This window comes from Meriones unguiculatus, chromosome X (assembly GCF_030254825.1).
Source record: "Meriones unguiculatus strain TT.TT164.6M chromosome X, Bangor_MerUng_6.1, whole genome shotgun sequence".
NCBI lineage: Eukaryota > Metazoa > Chordata > Mammalia > Rodentia > Muridae > Meriones > Meriones unguiculatus.
Genome location: NC_083369.1, coordinates 150,156,246 through 150,173,017, shown reverse-complemented (window position 1 = coordinate 150,173,017; position 16,772 = coordinate 150,156,246). Strand labels below are relative to the sequence as shown.

The 16,772-nt window shown below is 47.3% G+C and overlaps 1 pseudogene; it reads right to left on the bottom strand.

Moving 5' to 3' along the window:
- Window positions 1–2,061: 2,061 nt before the first annotated feature.
- On the bottom strand, window positions 2,062–2,659 carry LOC132649979 (uncharacterized; annotated as a pseudogene).
- Window positions 2,660–16,772: the final 14,113 nt, after the last annotated feature.

Here is a 16,772-nt window from a genome sequence, read left to right as displayed (position 1 = left end):
AACATGCACACAAGCTCTAACCAGAACCATGAACATAACCCTAGCCTAACCAAACCCGAATTTAAACCCTAACCTGAACCCTAAACTGTAACCTGAACCCTAACACTAAACCTACTCCTAACACTAATCCTAATCCCAATCCCAAAGCAAACCCTAACTGAGCCCTACCACAAACCAAATCTCTGACCCTAACCCTAAATGAACCCAAACCCTAAACCAAAAATCAAACCTAAACCTAACACAAATTCTAACCCTAACCCTAACCCTAACCCTAAACCAAACCCAAACAGGAATTCTAACCCTAAACCTAAACTTAACCCTAACCCTATCTGGAACCTGATCCCTAAACCTAAATGCTGCACCCTAATCACAAACCTAACCCTAACTGGAACCCCAACCCAAACCCTAACCCTAACCAAACCCAAAAACTTGACCTAACCCAAACCCAAACCCAAACCCTAACTCTAAACCTAACCCTCACCCTAACACTAAAATTAAGCCAAACCCTAACCCTAACCAAAACCTATCACTAACCCTAACCCTAACCTTAACCCTAACCCTAACCTTAACCTTAACCTGAACCCTAACCCAAACCCTAACCGTAACCCTAAACCTGAATCTAACCCTAACTCAAAATCTAACTTAATCTTAACCCCCACCCTAAACCGAAGCCAAACTAGAACCCTAACCCTAACCCTAAACTGAACCCAATCCTAACCCTAACCCTAATACTAACCCTAACCTGAACCAAACCCTAACTCTAACCCTAACCTTTACCAAACCCTAACTTCTAACCCTTATATGAACCCTAAACCGTAACCAAACTATAAACCTAGCCCTAACACTTACCCTAACCCGAACCTGAGCTCAAAACTGAACCCTAAACCTAACTCTAAATTTAAATGTAACCTTAACCCTAACCCGAACCATAACCCTAACACTAACTGTAACCCTACTCTGAAACCTAACTCTAACTCTAAGCCTAACCCTAACCTGAAACCAAAATCGAACCCTAACCCCAACCTGAACCCTAACCCTAACAGTAACCCTTACCCTAACCCTAACTCTCACCCTAATCTGAAACCTAAACCTTACCCTAACCCACAGCCTAATGCAAACTCTACCCCAAACCCGAACCCTAACTCTAACCTAACCCTTACCCTTACACTAACCCTAAACCTAACCCTAACCCTAATCATCACCCTAACCCTAACCCTAATCATAACCCTAATCCAACCCTAACCCTAACCCTAACCCTTACACTAACCCTAACCTGAACCCTAAACATCATTCTAACCCTGACCCTAACCCTAACCGTAAGATTCAGAAGCTCTCCTTAGAAACACGGACACTGGATTCCAGAAACCAGCTCCCTTCTCCGAGTCTCCAATAGGAAGAAGGTGTTTCATGCCTTCCATGGTCACACTTGTTTTCTCTTTTGGACTGAGTGGATCCCAGGGAATACTTGTGGCTCAGCCATGCACAGTGGACTCCTAAGCAGAAGAGATCTTCCACACGCCAACATAATGCCTGCATCATACTCAGTGGATCCCACCAGGCATTAGAGTGTTCATGGGAGTAATTTTACTCATGTGCTAAGCATCCTCAGTGCACAATTGTCCTTCCTGCCCTCCACAAAAAGCAGACCTCTCAGCAGTGATGTGGTCGCACGTTCTGCTCTGCCCTCTGTACACATTGAGGCTTAAATGTCGGCAACCTGATGCACGCTCACATTCCAGAGTGTTGCTTTTCACTTTAACAACAGACCTCACACCTCAGGTTTGCTTCTTTGATTTGAGTCATTTTCATTTCACCAGCATTTTTGCTGGTTATTGGGAGTTGGTGTGATTTGAACACATCATCTTAGGAGGCAGAGTTTGGGGTGTGAATATCTTTAAAGAAGAAACACAATGAACAGTCAGGGAAGATTTTATATTCAGACAAAATCTCAAAATCAAAGCTATTTAATTTTAAATAGAAAACTACATCAGTGTTGTGTAGGTGCAGGACATTTGTGCATGGAGTCACCTGGCACACTTTCCAAACACTAACACTCTCTTCTCAGACCTTCTGATTGGCCTGTTTAGAAGGATGCTGCCATTCAGATTCCTCTGTGGTTTCAAGGATCATAATCGCACCAAGGAGTGACAGGGTGGTTGTCTGGTGACCTATTGGGGGCACATGAGCACTGTGCTCATTTATCAGCCTGCTTCCTTTCCTGGAAATATGGGTGGAAAGTAAAGGGTGGTTTTGCTGTAGAGATCTGCCACACAGTTCCAGATCACAGAAATAATTCTACACAGGCTACTGAGGACCAGAATGAAGACAGAGCCCTTGCAGCCCGGTATTGGAATCTCATGGACGGGGCTTTTTTGATGCTGACCCTAATGCTGCTGAGCAAAATTCAGGTGAGATGGTCTAGTTTGGGTTGACAGGGCTGTGCACCAGATTTCTCGTCACAGAAGTACAGATGTCAAACTCCTGATGCAATAAGCTTCCCAGAGTCCGATGTACAGAAGCTGAACAAGCTTATCTTCAAATTCCCACAGGTGCCAGAATCTGCTGCTCACAATGATTATCCCAAACCCCAAAGACAGGAGACTACAGAGAAGTCAGCCAGTCTCCAGATCCACTCCTTTGCCCGAGCAAATCTGAACATGAGATAGAACAAGTGTAATATCAAGCTGGGGACATAACAAAAGTGTAGGAATACTTATAGGTCATGGTGTACAGAGCACTTAATCCTCTCAGTGGTCCCTGCTCTTTCAATATTCTACTGAAGTGGTCTGTATACACTATTCAGGTCCTACACCATAGATAAATATGCATAAAAGGCCTTGATATATATGACTCTGGCAGGAGTCCCGACTGTAAGGAGGTTTGGACACTATTTGACTGTACACCTCACATGCTGCTCTGTTTCTATTTGATGACTAGGAACCTCAATACTTGGAGCCAATGGTAGAATAAGCATTTGTAGTCTCATTGATGGTCACTCTTACTGCATCCTTTTTTGCAAAACACAATGATTTTAAATAACTTTAATGCATGTTCCAAAATGGGGGTATGTGCAAATTATTGTAGTGGATGATCGCATGACATTAACTAGAACAGTTTCATATCTGTTTAACCCTTCAGAAGAAAGAAGCCAAAAGAAACCTAATGTTCACAGTCTGCTCATTTATGTAAAACACACACACACATACACGACTTCTTTAACCGTCTGAATATATATCATAATCATGCACAAAAAATGATGGTGGGTTGAGCAGGTAATGGGGATGGTACCATCATCATCCCTTTCCCATTTTCTCCACAGTGTTCATTTCTAGAGAGAGTTACGTGTGATAGTTCACAATTAAAACAGCCTGAGCACAAAATTAAACTTTTGCTTGTAACTGGACAGATATAAATTGGTGTTGGAGTGATGGTCACCTACTGTGTGTGAGGTGCCAAGTTCACAGCCCAGGGTCACAGAACAATATGTTAGTGAAAGATGAGGAATCATGGATATGGGCATTCTGTTTCTGCTCTTTATTCAGTGTTGCACCTTGATAAAATTGGCTTCATTTGGATGCAACACAGAATGTATGGGGAACCACCGTCATCTTTGACACAATACTTACACTTCACAATAATAGTATGAAACACTTAATTGGATCTTCCATCAATTCATATCTTTGACTGTAGCAATAAGGAAAATGATAAAATCATGCTGGATGTGCTGATAAGTCATTTACAGAAAGGAAGGGGTTGAAATTCCTCAGTAATTCTAGTATTTATTTGCATAATGCCATTACCCTTGCACAGGCAGAATTTTAAGGGGCCTACAAAGGAGATTTATTTGCAGTAGACACTATCTACCAGCTACCCAGTGTTCCAGAATCTTCTGTGTCTTGAGCTTCCTAAAAGGGGGAAGGCAGTAGATGCGTTGCTTGGGAAATTACATCAACAAGGTGGGTGTACAATAGATGGTGTCTTCGGTTCTCCCATGGGCCCTGTCTTGCTGAGGCAGGTCTGAGGCAGGAGACAGCAGGGGTAGTGTGCTTTTAATCAGAAAAGAAATTGGGGTGGAGAATGATTTCAGGTCAGACAGATGAGCTTCTGTGGCAGACATGGGGTCTGCCTTGGCTGAACCCATGCATTTTGTAAAGAACCAACAGAAAGTCTTCATACATCATATTTTGTGTTTTTACCTTTTAGTGTTGTCACTGACATGATCCGTTGGGAGGATTCAGTCATTACCTCCTCTTCTAAGTCACGGGAAATCTGTGTCAGGGAGAGTGTCATCCAGAGAGCGGAAGGTTCTGAGTAAGAAGTTCTGTCAGTCACATGCTCCTGCCCAGCACCAAGCCGTGCTGCAGGCTCTCCACATTTTGAATTCCTATCTCATGTTTTGCTTCATTTGAAAATACTTTTTTAACAGTCCAGGAGATTAATGGCCATTCACAGTCACTCACACACTTACTAGCCCCACTTTATACAGCTAATTCTCATCATCAGTGTCAGTGAGTTACACACATATGTGGTCAATTCAGGCCCAGGAGCCTTAATATTCATACACAGGCTTTCCTGGCATCTATGATGTTCACCAGGATGTCCTCAAATGGAAGGGATGTTCAAAAGTAGCCCAATCTATACGTCAAAGGTCATCTTTGGCATTTTTAGTCCTAGGATAGTGAAGGTGGTTAATGAAATCTACCTGGAATATATAAAAGCTTTACTTTTTATCTCTTATAGGAAGATCAAATGTTAGTGACTGCCAACCTTAAGAGAAACAAGTTACTGTAAAGATTCTTTTTTTTTCACATCATTGACAAAAACTTTAAAGATTTATTGAAATGTTGCCCATTTTCTCCAAAAACACTTATGGCAGTATATGTCAGATGCCAAAGCTGTATTGTATGCACAATATGCTCAAAATCCTTAAGATATAAATCCACTTTTTTATGCTTGTAATACACAGTTTCCCCTTCAGACCCAAGTTTACAATGTGTAGACTATGCTTATTCTCTAATATGTAAATGATACACTAAATATAAAAAACTGAGAAAGCTGATTAATTCAAGTTAATACGATGGTGTGCCAAAAAGACAAAAGAACATCACGCCTGAAGACAAAACACCCCCAAGAAGACATAAAAACCGAATCCTGCACAATCGACATTCCATGTAAAAAAAGCCTGAACAAAGTGTCAATGTGCTACACAATTCCACTTCTGTGTGGGAACGTGTAGATTTGATGCACCACTGTCATTTTTACAGTCTTTGGCACTCTCGTTTCCACATATCCCCTTGCTTTGAGATGATGAACAACTGCTACCAAATCACCAATCACCGAAATTCCACTGTAGCTTAGTCTGAGTAAAATCCATCATAGAAGTATTCCATTGTTCTTGGCATGATGACACCGTGTCTCTCTTGCGAGGTTTCCTCCTCTGTGCAAACCACAGACGAAGGTGTAATTCTGGACTTGAACTGCATGGAAGAGACAGTGAGGTCTGCCTTTCCATTTTCTTCACATGCCTGCAGATCTTTCTCAGGCACTCAGACACTCATGTCATTGTGGCAACCAATCATAGTTGAGGTAGAAGCGCTTTCACCATTGGCCCAAGTTGGTGATGTAGGGGACCCCACTGATCTTGATGGGGTCAACTGTGGACCATGTTTGATTGCGATGGTGAAGATCAAAAAGTTGACATCGATCCATGAACACTCTCAGATGTGGTAGTCATGAAGAACTTCCTCCTTGGATTGCTGCTAAGGTGGAAACTAAGGGATTGGTGGCTGAGCCTTACCCTTTTCTCCTGTTCTACAAGGGTTTCTGAGGTGCCAGTGTGTGAACACAGCCTCAACTTCAATGGCCTCATCGGAAGGAAGATCTCCGGAGTCACCCAGGTCCAGCTGAGGACAGAGATCTATGATGCCCATCCCTGATACCCTCTTCCCCGGCCGCATACCACCTTTAATGTGCCCACAAAATGGAACTCATGAGAAGCACATGTGCCCTTGAGCTGGAGAGCCTGGGGAGCTGTTTAAGGGCCCATCATCAAGTTTCCTCAGGGTGTCTCTATTGGCCACCAACTCTGACATGTTCACACAGTGAGCCACAGTGAACAGGCTTATGTTGCCATGAGTACAAGGCCGAGGTGACAGTTCCAGAGCAATGACCAGGCTCCAATGGGCACATGTGAGATCTCAGAGTGAAGTCTTTAAGATCAGTTCATCATCGAGTCATGTACCAAATGGCCGCTATGGCATACTAGAACAAGGTGTAGACCATTCGTGGTTGTCCACCTGACCACATCTGAAACTAAGGGACCAGTCACATCTCTGAGGATTTGGTTCCTTTATGAAATCACATGAAATACAAAGATTTATTTCTCATTAAGATCTCTGAGGTAAGGAGTTATGACGTTAAATAGACATCATTTGAGATAAGCAGCCCCCTTTAATCTAGACCACACATGTGCTGGTTGCCTACAGAAAGGACACAGACTGAAGCTTGTCATCGCTGTTTTCTTCTGCTCACTCCTATAGCAGTCCACTCCCTAACTGGCATTGATGCTCACTTTTTGATTGCAGAATATACTGCCATCTGGCTGTGACATGCAGCATTTTTTTTTCCAAATCACCTACTGTGTTCTTAGACATTCTTTTGGTAGACAGCCATTGTTGGAAATGCTGAGCTACAAACTGTAAGTCACTCTAATAAATTGCCTTCATAGACAGATAGAGAGGTAGATAGATAGATAGATAGATAGATAGATAGATAGATAGATAGATAGATAGATAGATAGATAGATAGATGAGACGTAGATATAGATAATAGATAGGTGACAAAATGAGAGATTATAGGTAGATGAATGATAGATGATAGATAGATAGAGATAGATGACAGATAGAATATAATAGATGGAGGATATATGATACTTGTAGATATTTGTAGATACTTGTAGATATTTGTAGATATATAAAGACTGATAGATCATATATGCAGGCATACACACATACCTACACAGACACACGACAGAGATCTAAATCCTGACATTATAAAGATCCCTGTCAAATAAACACGTGTTGATAGAAGTTATTCTAGAGTAAAAGTGAGATATTTTTTAACATCTAGCATAGGTTTTCCAGTTTGCTACAGCTGTAGCTCCTGCACACTTCTCCCGTCACTGAAGCAACTCAGGGAAGTGCAAACTGAACTATAGGCCTGCAGTGTAGACTGTTCTACAAACATAAACAGACAAATACATTTGGTCATCCTGATTCACCAATGGTGACGGACAAGGGATGCATGTAAAACAGAAAATGAAGGTGCTGGGGGATGGCTTTTTCCTCATCAGAGAAGGAACTTCGGGGAGAAAAGTAGCTGATCTTCTGAGGCCAGGGACATGGCAGGGGAGGGTGGGCAACCAATGACAGACCCGAGGAAGAGCCTCAGTCCCTGGGAGCAAGTGACAGGGTATGTGTGTGTACTTAAAGACACAGGGCTGCCAGTCATACACACCTCGAGCTCACCCCACCATTCTTATTGTTGGAGCTTCATGCTGATCCCTGACATGGCAGACGGGGTTCGAGGAATCGCACATCCTCATGTTCAGGGTAGAAGCCACAATGATGGCAACTGCAGGGCTGTCCTCACCACCACACGGAAATTGTTGTGTTGTGTTGTATTGTATTGTATTGTATTGTATTGTATTGTATTGTATTGTATTGTATTGTATTGTATTTTACTTTACTTCATTTTATTTAATTTTACTTTTTATTTTACTTTATTATTTTATTTTTTATTCATTTTATTGTTCAGTGGTAGCCTCACTCCTCCATTCCATCCTCCCTTGACTGTCCCTCACAGAAGGGGAGCCCCCTTTCCCACCCACTCCAGCTCATTAAGTTGCAGCAGGACTGAGCCAGGTGTGCCCACTACGGGAAGTTATCAAGAGGCTGCCAGTGAGTCCCTGTGCCATGCTGCCTTCTAGTCCACAAGCACAGTGAACACAGAAGGCTGAGGCTGGGACATCACATTAAGGGCCCTGGGTGGGGTCCTTGCCTGGTCCCTGGATGAGGCCACCAGCCCGGCCCCATCTTTACCCTGGTTAGGGGGCTCTCTTGACCTTCGTGATGAGCTCCTGTCATCTCTGTGTCCTTTTCCCTTTCCTCTCACTGGCCCCAGGGCTCCCTGTGCCCACACCCACTCAGTATCTCTGCCCTGAGGTGCTAGGGGCAAAGTGTCTCAGAGTATGACTGACAGACCCCTGATTGCACACAGCAGGGAGATGTTGGTTTAAAGACTGTGTGGGTGAATGGCTGTTGCCTCCCGATGCAAGGAGACTGGTCTAGTTAGGGGTGTCCTCCTCAGTCTGTCCAATTTGCTGCCAGGGCACTCTAATCAAGGCCTCCTCACATCCTCCCAGGGGCCAGCCATGACGCTGGGGGGGTCTCCAGCCTGTCAAAGGGACTACCCAAACCTGGGTTCTAATTTCTTCACAAGAATCTGTCTTCTCTACCTCTCTGCCCTCGATCTCCTTCTCTCTCCCTCTTCCCTTTTTTCCTCTCTCCTCTCTCCCTCCCTTTCTAAACACTTCCTCTCTTCCTCTGTCTCTCCCTCTCTCCTTCTATCCCTCTCTTCCTCTCTCATTCTCTCCCTCTCTTCCTCTCTCCCTCTCTCTCCCTGTGTCTCTCTCCCTGTGACTCTCCCTTTCCCTCCTTCTCTCTCTACTTCTATTTCTCTTTCATGTTCTTCATCTCTCTCCCTCTCTGTTCCTCCTCCCTCTCTCCCTCCCTCTCTCATCTTTCCCTCAGACTCTCCCTCTCCCTCTCTCTTCCTTTTTCCCCTCTCCCTCTCTCTCCCCCTCTCTTTCACTCTCTCCTGCACTCTCCTTTCTCTCTCCATCTCTCCCTATCTCTATCCCTCTCTCTCCTCTCTCTCCATCTGTCACTTTCTCTCTCCCACTCTCCCTCTTGCTCCCTCTCTCTCCCTTTCTCCTTCTCTCTCCTCCCTCTCTCTCCCTCTCACTCCTTGTCTCTCTCTTTCCTTCTCCATCCCTACCACTCTCTCCCTCTTCCTCTATCCCTCTGTCCCTCTCTTCCTCTCTCTCTCTCCCTCCCTCTCTGTTGCTCCCTATCCCTCACTCTCCCTTTCTTCCTCTAGCTCCTTTCTCTCCCTCTTTCTTCCTTCTTCTCTTGCTCTCTCTACCTCTCTCCCTTTCTCTCTCTCCCTTGATCCCTCTTTCTCTCTCATTCTCTCTCTCCCCTCCCTCTCTTTCCCTCTGTCCCTCTCTCACCCTCTCTCTCTCACTCAGTCTCTCCCTTTCTCCATCTCTACCTTTCTCCCTCTCCCATTCTGCAACTCTCTCCCTCTCTGTTCCTCTCTTCCCTTCCCTCTCACTCCCTCTTCTCTCCTCTCTCTCCCGCTTTTTCCTTCTCTCACCCTCTCTCCCTCCCTTTCACCCTCTGTCTCCCTCTATGTTTATGTCTCTCCCCCTCTCTCTCCATGTCTCCCTCTCTCTCCCTCAAACTCTCACTGTGTCTCTCTCCCTGTGACTTTCTCCCTCTCTCTTCTACTCTTTCCTTGTCCATCTTTCTCCCTCTATTCCTCTCTCCCTCTGTCCTCTTCGTGTCTCTCTCCCTCTCTTTTCCTCCTTCTCCCTCTCTCTTTCCCTCTCACTATCTCTCTCCCTCTCACTCCCTTTCTTTCTCCTTCTATCTCCCTCACATTCACTCTCCCTCTCTTCCTCTTTCTTCCTCCCTCTCTCTTTCCCTCTCTACATCTCTCCATATCTCTTCCTCTCCCTTCTCTCTCCATATTTGTTCCTCTCTCCCCCTCTCTCTCCATCTCTCACTCTCTCTTTCTCTCTCTCTCCCACTGTCTCCCTCCCTCTCTCCTTTCTCCCTCCCATTCTCCCTCTTTTACTCTCCCTATCTCCCAATCTCTCTCCATTTCTCTCCTCTATCCCTCTCTATATATCTCTCTTCTCTCTCACTCACTCTCCTTTTCTCTCTCCCACTGTCTCCCTCCCTCTCTCTCCTTTCTCCCTCCCATTCTCCCTCTCTTTCACTCTGTCACTCTCTCTCTCCCACACTCTCCTTCTCCCTCTCTCCCTCTGTCTCCCTCTATTTCCCCTCTCTCTTGCTCCCTCTCTCTCACTCCCTCTCTCTATCCCTCCCTATACCTCACTCTCCCTCTTTCTCTACCTATCTCCTTCTCCCTCTCTCTTTCTCTATCCCTCCCTCTTCCCCTGCCTCATGCTCTCTCCCTGTCACTCCCTCTCTCCATCTATCTCTACCTCTCTCTGCCTCTCCCCATCTCTCTCCTTGTCTCCCTCTTTCTCTCCCTCTCTCCCTCTCTCACTGTGACTCTCTTCCTCTCCCTTTCTCTCCCTGTGTTTTTCTTCCTGTGACCCTCTCTCTTCCACTCTCTCCTTGTCCATCCCTCCATCCCTCTCTCCCTCTATTCCTCTCTCCCTCTGTCCTTCTCTTCCTCTCACTTTCTCTCTCTTGGTTAACCTTCCCCCCCCTCTGCATCTCACTCCCCTTCTCCCTCACTCTCTCCCTCCCTCTCTCTCCATCTCTCTTTCTCCATCTCTCCCTCTCTCTTTCTCTCTCCCTATCTCTCCATTTTCTCCTCTCTTCTTCTCTCTTTCCCTCTCTTCTTTCTCTTTCTCCCACCATCTCCCTCCCTCTCTCCCTCTGTCTTTCTCATTCTCTGTCTCTTTCCCTCTGTCCCTCTCTCCTTCTCCCTCCCTCCCTCCCCCCTCTCTCTCCTGCTATTCCTCTCTCCATGGCTCACTCTATTCCTCTCTCCCTGGCTCACTCTGTTCCTCTGTCTCTCTTCATGTATGTCTCCCTCCTGCTTTCTCCTTCTATGGCTCTGTCTCCCTCTATTTCCCTCTGTCTCTCCCTCTCTTTTCCTCTCCCTCTCCATCTCTCAATTTCTCTCCTCTCTCCCTCTCACCTTCTGTCTCTCCCTCTGTCTACCTCTCTCTTTCTCCCTCTCCCCTCTCTCTCCATCTTTCTCTCCCTCTCTTTTTCTCTCCCTCTCCTGTGTCTCTCTCTCTGTGAGTCTCTCTCTCCCTCTCTCTCTTTCACTCTCTCCTGTCTGCCTCTCTCTCTCCATCTTTCTCCCTCTCTCTCTTTCTCTCTCTCTCCTTATGTCTCTCTCACTGTGAGTCTCTCTCTCTCCCTCTCTCTCTCTTCCACTCTCTTCTTGTCCATCTCTCCCCCTCTCTCCCTTTATTCCTCTCTCCCTCTGTCCTTCTCTTCCTGTTTTTCTCCCTCTCTGTTTCTCCTTCTCCCTATCTCCTACTCTCTCTTTCTTTCTCCCTCCCTCTCTCTATACCTCAGTTCCTCTCTCCCTGTCTCTCTCTTTCATCCTTCTCTCCCTCTCTCTTACTCTCTCTCCCTCACTCTCCCTCTCTCTTTCTCTCCCTCTTTCTCCCTCCTATTGTCCCTCTCTTTCCCTCTGTCCCTCTATTTCTCTTTCCCTAGCTCCCTCTATTCCTGTGTCTCTCTTCCTGTGTGTCTTCTGCCTACTTTCTCCTTTATGGTTCTCTCTTCCTCTCTCTCTCTTTCTCCCTTTCTCCCCTTATCTGCCTCCTCTCTCTCTCCCCCCGTCTCCCTCTGTCCCACCCTCACCCTCTCTCTCACTCCCTCTCTACTTCTCTCTATCTCTCCCACTCTTTCTTTCTCTTCCTTGCAGCACCACCTGTTTCCCTCTCTCCAATTCTCTCCCTCTCCCTCTGTCCCCCCCCTCTTCCTCTCTGTTCCTCCCTATCCCTCACTCTCCCTCTCTATCCCTCTCCCTTCATCTCCTCCTCTCCCTCTGTATCCCTCCCTCTCTCACTCTTTCTCTCCATCTCTCTCTCCATCTCTCTTCCTCTCTCTCCCTCTCTTTCCCTCTCTCCAAATCTCTCCCTCCCTATTCCTCTCTCTCTTTCTCTCCCTCTCACTCACTCTCACCCTGTGTCTCCCTTTCTCTCCCTCTCTCTTTCCCACTCTCCCTCTGTTACTGCCTGCAGCAACACCTGAATACTGCCTGAGTGAGAGCTGTGGGGGTGGGGGGGGGGAGACAGACAACACAAGGAAGACACCAAGTCAAGGTTTCTGATCAAGGTGCCTTTTACTAAACATACAAGCAGCACTTATAAAGCAAAGGATCACAAGCAATTTTCTCATGGTAACAGATCATCTTGGCAAAGCATCTGAGGATTCACTCAAGGTTACACAAAGTTTACTGTCTGGTCCCAAGGGCTGCATGGAGTTTGTTATCTAGTTGTCATGAACAGAACACCCGCTAGAAAAGTTGCCAAGGTCAGTCTCTGAGAAACTGAACTTTAAGTGAGAAACATGTCTGCCAAGGCCAGGAGGCAAAACTCCATTAACCAGACTCCTTCATCCCTCTCTCCATATCTCTCCCCTCATGCCCTCTTTGTACATCTATCCTATCTCTCTATCTCTCTCCTACTATCCACATCTCTTCACTCTCCCTTTCTCTCTCCCTCTGTCCTCCTCTCTCTCTCCAACCATCTCCCAACCTCTCTCTCCCTTTTTCTCCCTCCCTCTCTAGCTCCCTCTATTCCGCTCTCCCTGGATTCCTCTATTCCTGTGTCTCTGTTCCTGTATGTCTCTCACCCACTTTCTCCTTTATGGCTCTCTCTTCCTCTCTCTTTCTCCCTCTGTCTCCCTCTATCTCCTTCTCTCTCCCTCTGTCTGCATCTTTCTCTCTCCCTCTCTTTCTCCATCTCTCGATCCCTCTCACTCTTTCTCTACTTAATGTATTCCCGCCTCTCTCTCTCTCCTTCTCTCTCCCTCTCAACCTCACTCTTCCTTTCCATCTCTCTGCCTCTCTTTCCCTCCATGCTTCTCTCTCACTCTCCCTAGCCTCCTCTCTCCCTCTATCTCATCCACTCTCTCCCTCACTCCCTCTCTTTCCCTCTCTCCATTTCCCTCTCTCTCCCTCACTCTCTCTGTCCCCTTCTCTCTTTCTCTCTCCCTATCTCTCCATTTTTCTCATTCTCTCCTCTCTCCTTCTCTCTCCCTCTCCCTCACTCTTCCTCTCTCCATCTCCCTCTGAGTCTGTCCCCCTCTCTCCCTCTCTTTCATGTGCTCCAGCTCTCTCTCTCTCTAGATCCCTCATTACCTCTTTCCCCTATCTCAACCACTCTCTCTCCCTCTCTTTCCCTCTCGCCCCTCCTTCTCTCTCTCTAGCTCTCTTGCCCTGTTTCCCTCTCTCTGTCTCTCTCCTCTCTTTCTCTCTCCCTATCTCTCTCCCTCTCAATTTCTTTCTCCCTCAACATCTCTCCCTCTCTCTTTCCCTCTCTCTCTCTCTTAATTTCTCTCCCTCCCTACTTCTATCCCTACCTATTTGTTCCTCTCTTCCTCTCTCTCCATATCTCTTCCTCCCTATCCCTCACTCTCCCTTCCTCTCTCCCACTTTCTCTACCTATCTCTCTCCATCTCTTCCTCTCTCCTTCTCCCTCCCTTTCCCTCACACTTCCTCTCCCCCTCTTTCCCTCTCTCCCTCTCTCTCCCTCTTTCTAGCTCCTTCTCTACCTCTCTCTTGCACTATTTCTCCCTCAATCCCTCTCTTTCCCTCTCTTCAACACTCCCTCTCCCTCCCTATTCCTCTCTCTCTCCTTCTCTCTTTCTCTCTCTCACTCTTCCTCTCTCTCTCTCCTTCTGTCTCTCCCTCTCTCTGTCTTTCTTCCCCCTCTCTATCTCTCTTCTGCTCTCTTCCTGTCTCCCCCTCTCGCCCTCTCCCTTTCTCTCCCTCTTTCTCAGTGTGTGTCTTTCTCCCACTCCCTCTCTTCCTGTGCATCTCTCCCTCTGAATAGGTCCCCCTCCCTCTCTTCCACCCTGTCTATTTCCATCCCTCCCTCTCTCTCCCTCTATTCATCTCTCACTCTGTCCTTCTCTTCCTGTGTCTCTCCCTCTATGTTCCTACTTCTCCCTCTCTCTCCCCGTCTCTCCTACTCTCTCCCCCTTACTCCATTTATTTCTCCCTCCCTCTCTCTGTCCCTCTCTTCCTCTCTCCCTATCTCTCTCTGTCTCTCTATTTCTCCCTTCTCTCTCCCACTCTCTCTCTCCCTCCCTCTTTCTTGCTCCTATCCTGCCTCTCTTTCCCTCTGTTCTTCTCCCCTTCTCTCTACCCCTCTCTGCTCCCTCCCTCCCTCTCTCTCTATTCCTCTCCCTAGCTCCCTCTATTCCTGTGTCTCTCATCCTGTGTGTCTTCTGCACACTTTCTCCTTTATGTCTTTCTCTTACTCTAACTCTCCCTCTTTCTTCCTCTATCTACTTTTCTCTCTCTCCATCTGTCTGCCTCTGTCTCTCCCTTTCTCTCTTCCTCTCTCACTCTCTCTCCCCATCTCTCCCTCTCTTTTCCTCCCTCCTGCTTTCTCCCTTTCTCTAGTTCCCTCTCTCACTCCCTCTCCCCTTCTCTCTTCCTCTCTCTCCCTCTATCTCCCACTCTCTCTCCCTCTCTCTAGCTGCTGCTCTCTTTCCCCCTCTCCCTCTGCCCCTCTCTTCCTCTTTGTTCCTCCCTCTCCCTCTCTCCCTTACTTTCTCCCTCTTTCTCTCTCTCTCCTTCTCTCTCTCTCTCTCTCAGCCTCTCACTTTTTCTCTATTTCTCTCTCCTCACACTCTCTTCCTCTTTACCGCTTTCTGTCCCCCTCTCCCTCTGTCACTCTCTTCCTCACTCTTCCTCTGTTCCTCCCTTTTCCTCTCTCGCTCTCTCCCTCTTCCTCCCTCTTTTTCCCTTACTCTATCACTCTTTCTCTCTCTCTCTCCCTCTCTGTCTTTCTCCCTCTATCTCACTCTCTCTTCCCCTCTCTCTCCCTCTCTTCTTCTCACTCCCTCTCACTCCATTTCTTTCTCCCTCAATCTGTCTACATCTCATCCTCCCTCTCTCCCTTCCTCTCTCCCTCTCTCCTTCTCCCTCCCTATGTCTCTCTCACTGTGTGTCTCCCTTCCTCTCTATCTCTCTCCCTGGCTCCCTCTCTCTCGACCCCCTCTCCCTCTCTCGTCCTCTCTCCTTCACTCTCCCTCTCACCCTCACTCTTCCTTTCCCTCTCTCTCCACCTCTTTCCATTTCTTTCCCTCCCTAATGCTCTCTCCCTCTCTCTCTGTCGCTGTCTCTCTCCCTTGCTCCCTCTCTCCATCTCAACCACTCTCTCCCTCATTCCCTCTCCTTCCCTCTCTCCCTCTATATCCATCACTTTGTCTGCCTCTCTCTTCCTCTCTCCTCTCTCCTTCTCTCTTCCTCTCTCCATCTCTCTATCTCTCTCTCCCTCTCTTTCCTGCCCTCCAGCTCTCTCCCTTTCTCTCATTCCCTCACTATCTCTCTGCCTCTATCTGAAACTCTCTCCCTCTCTTTTCTCTCTCCGTCTCACTCTCTCCTCTTCCTCTCTCCCTCTCTCTCCATTTCTTTCTCCCTCAACTTCTATCCTTCTCCCTCCCTCTCTCCTTCTATCTCTCCCTATTTATTCCTCTCTTCCTCTCTCTCTCCATATCTCTTCCTCCCTATCCCTCACTCTCCCTCCCTCTCTCCCAATTTCTGTACCTATATCTCTCCCTCTCTCTATCTTTCTCCTTCTCTCTCCCTCGTGCTTCCTCTCTTCCTCTCTCCCTTTCCCTCCCTAGCACTCTCTCCCTCTCTAGCTCCCTCTCTATTTCTCTCCCTCTACCTATCTCTCCCTCTATCCCTCTTTCCCTCTCCTCAACACTCTCACTCTCCCTTCCTATGCCTCTCTCTCCTTCTCTCTCTCTCACACACTTCCTCTCTCTTCCTCTGTCTCACCCTCTTTCTCCATCTCTCTTCTGCTCTCTTCCTGTCTCCCTCTCTCTCCCTTTTTCCCCTCTGTCTCAGTGTGTCTTTCTCCCACTCTCTCTGTGCCTCTCTCCCTCTAACTAGCTCTCCCTCCCTCTCTTCTACTCTCTCCTTTTCCATCCATCCCTTTCTCTCCCTCTATGTTCCTCCTTCTCTCTCTCTTTCACTCTCTCCCTTTCTTTCTCCCTCCCTCTCTCTATAGCTCACTTTCTCTCTCTGTCTCTCTATTTCTCCCTTCTCTCCCTCTTTCTTCCTCTCCCTCACTCTCCCTCACTCTCTCCCTCTTTCTCCCTCCTATTATCACTCTCTTTCTCTCTCTTCTTCTCTCCCTCCCTCCCTCCCTGTATTCCTCTCTCCATAAGCTCCCTCCATTCCTGTGTCTCTCTTCCTGTGTGTCTTCTGCCCACTTTCTCTTTTATGGCTTTCTCTTCCTCTCCCTCCCTGTCTCTCTCCCCCTCTAGCTTCCTCAGGCCCACCTTCACCCTTTCTCTCTCTCCCTCTGTCCCAACCTCACCCTCTCTTTTACTCCCTCTCTACCTCTATCTCTACCTCTCTCCCACTCTCCCTCTCTCTTCCTCACACCCCTCTCTTTCCCTCCCTCCAACTCTCTCCCTCCCTATTCTTCTCTCCTCTCTGTACTTCTCTCTCTCCCTCTCCCTTTCTCTCCCTCTCTCAGTGTGTCTCTCTGCCACTGCCTCTCCCCCTGGCTCCCTCCCTTTGACTATCTCTCCCTCTCTCTTCCACTCTCTCCTTTTCCATCCCTCCTTCTCTCTCTCCCTCTATTCTTTTCATCCTCTGTTTGCCTCTTCCTGTGTCTCTCCCTCTCTGTTCCTCTTTCTGCCTTTCTCTCTCTTCCTCTATCTTCACTCTCCCTCTCACTCCATTTCTTTCTCCCACACTCTCTCTCTTCTCTCTTGCTCTCTGCATTTCTCTCCCACTCT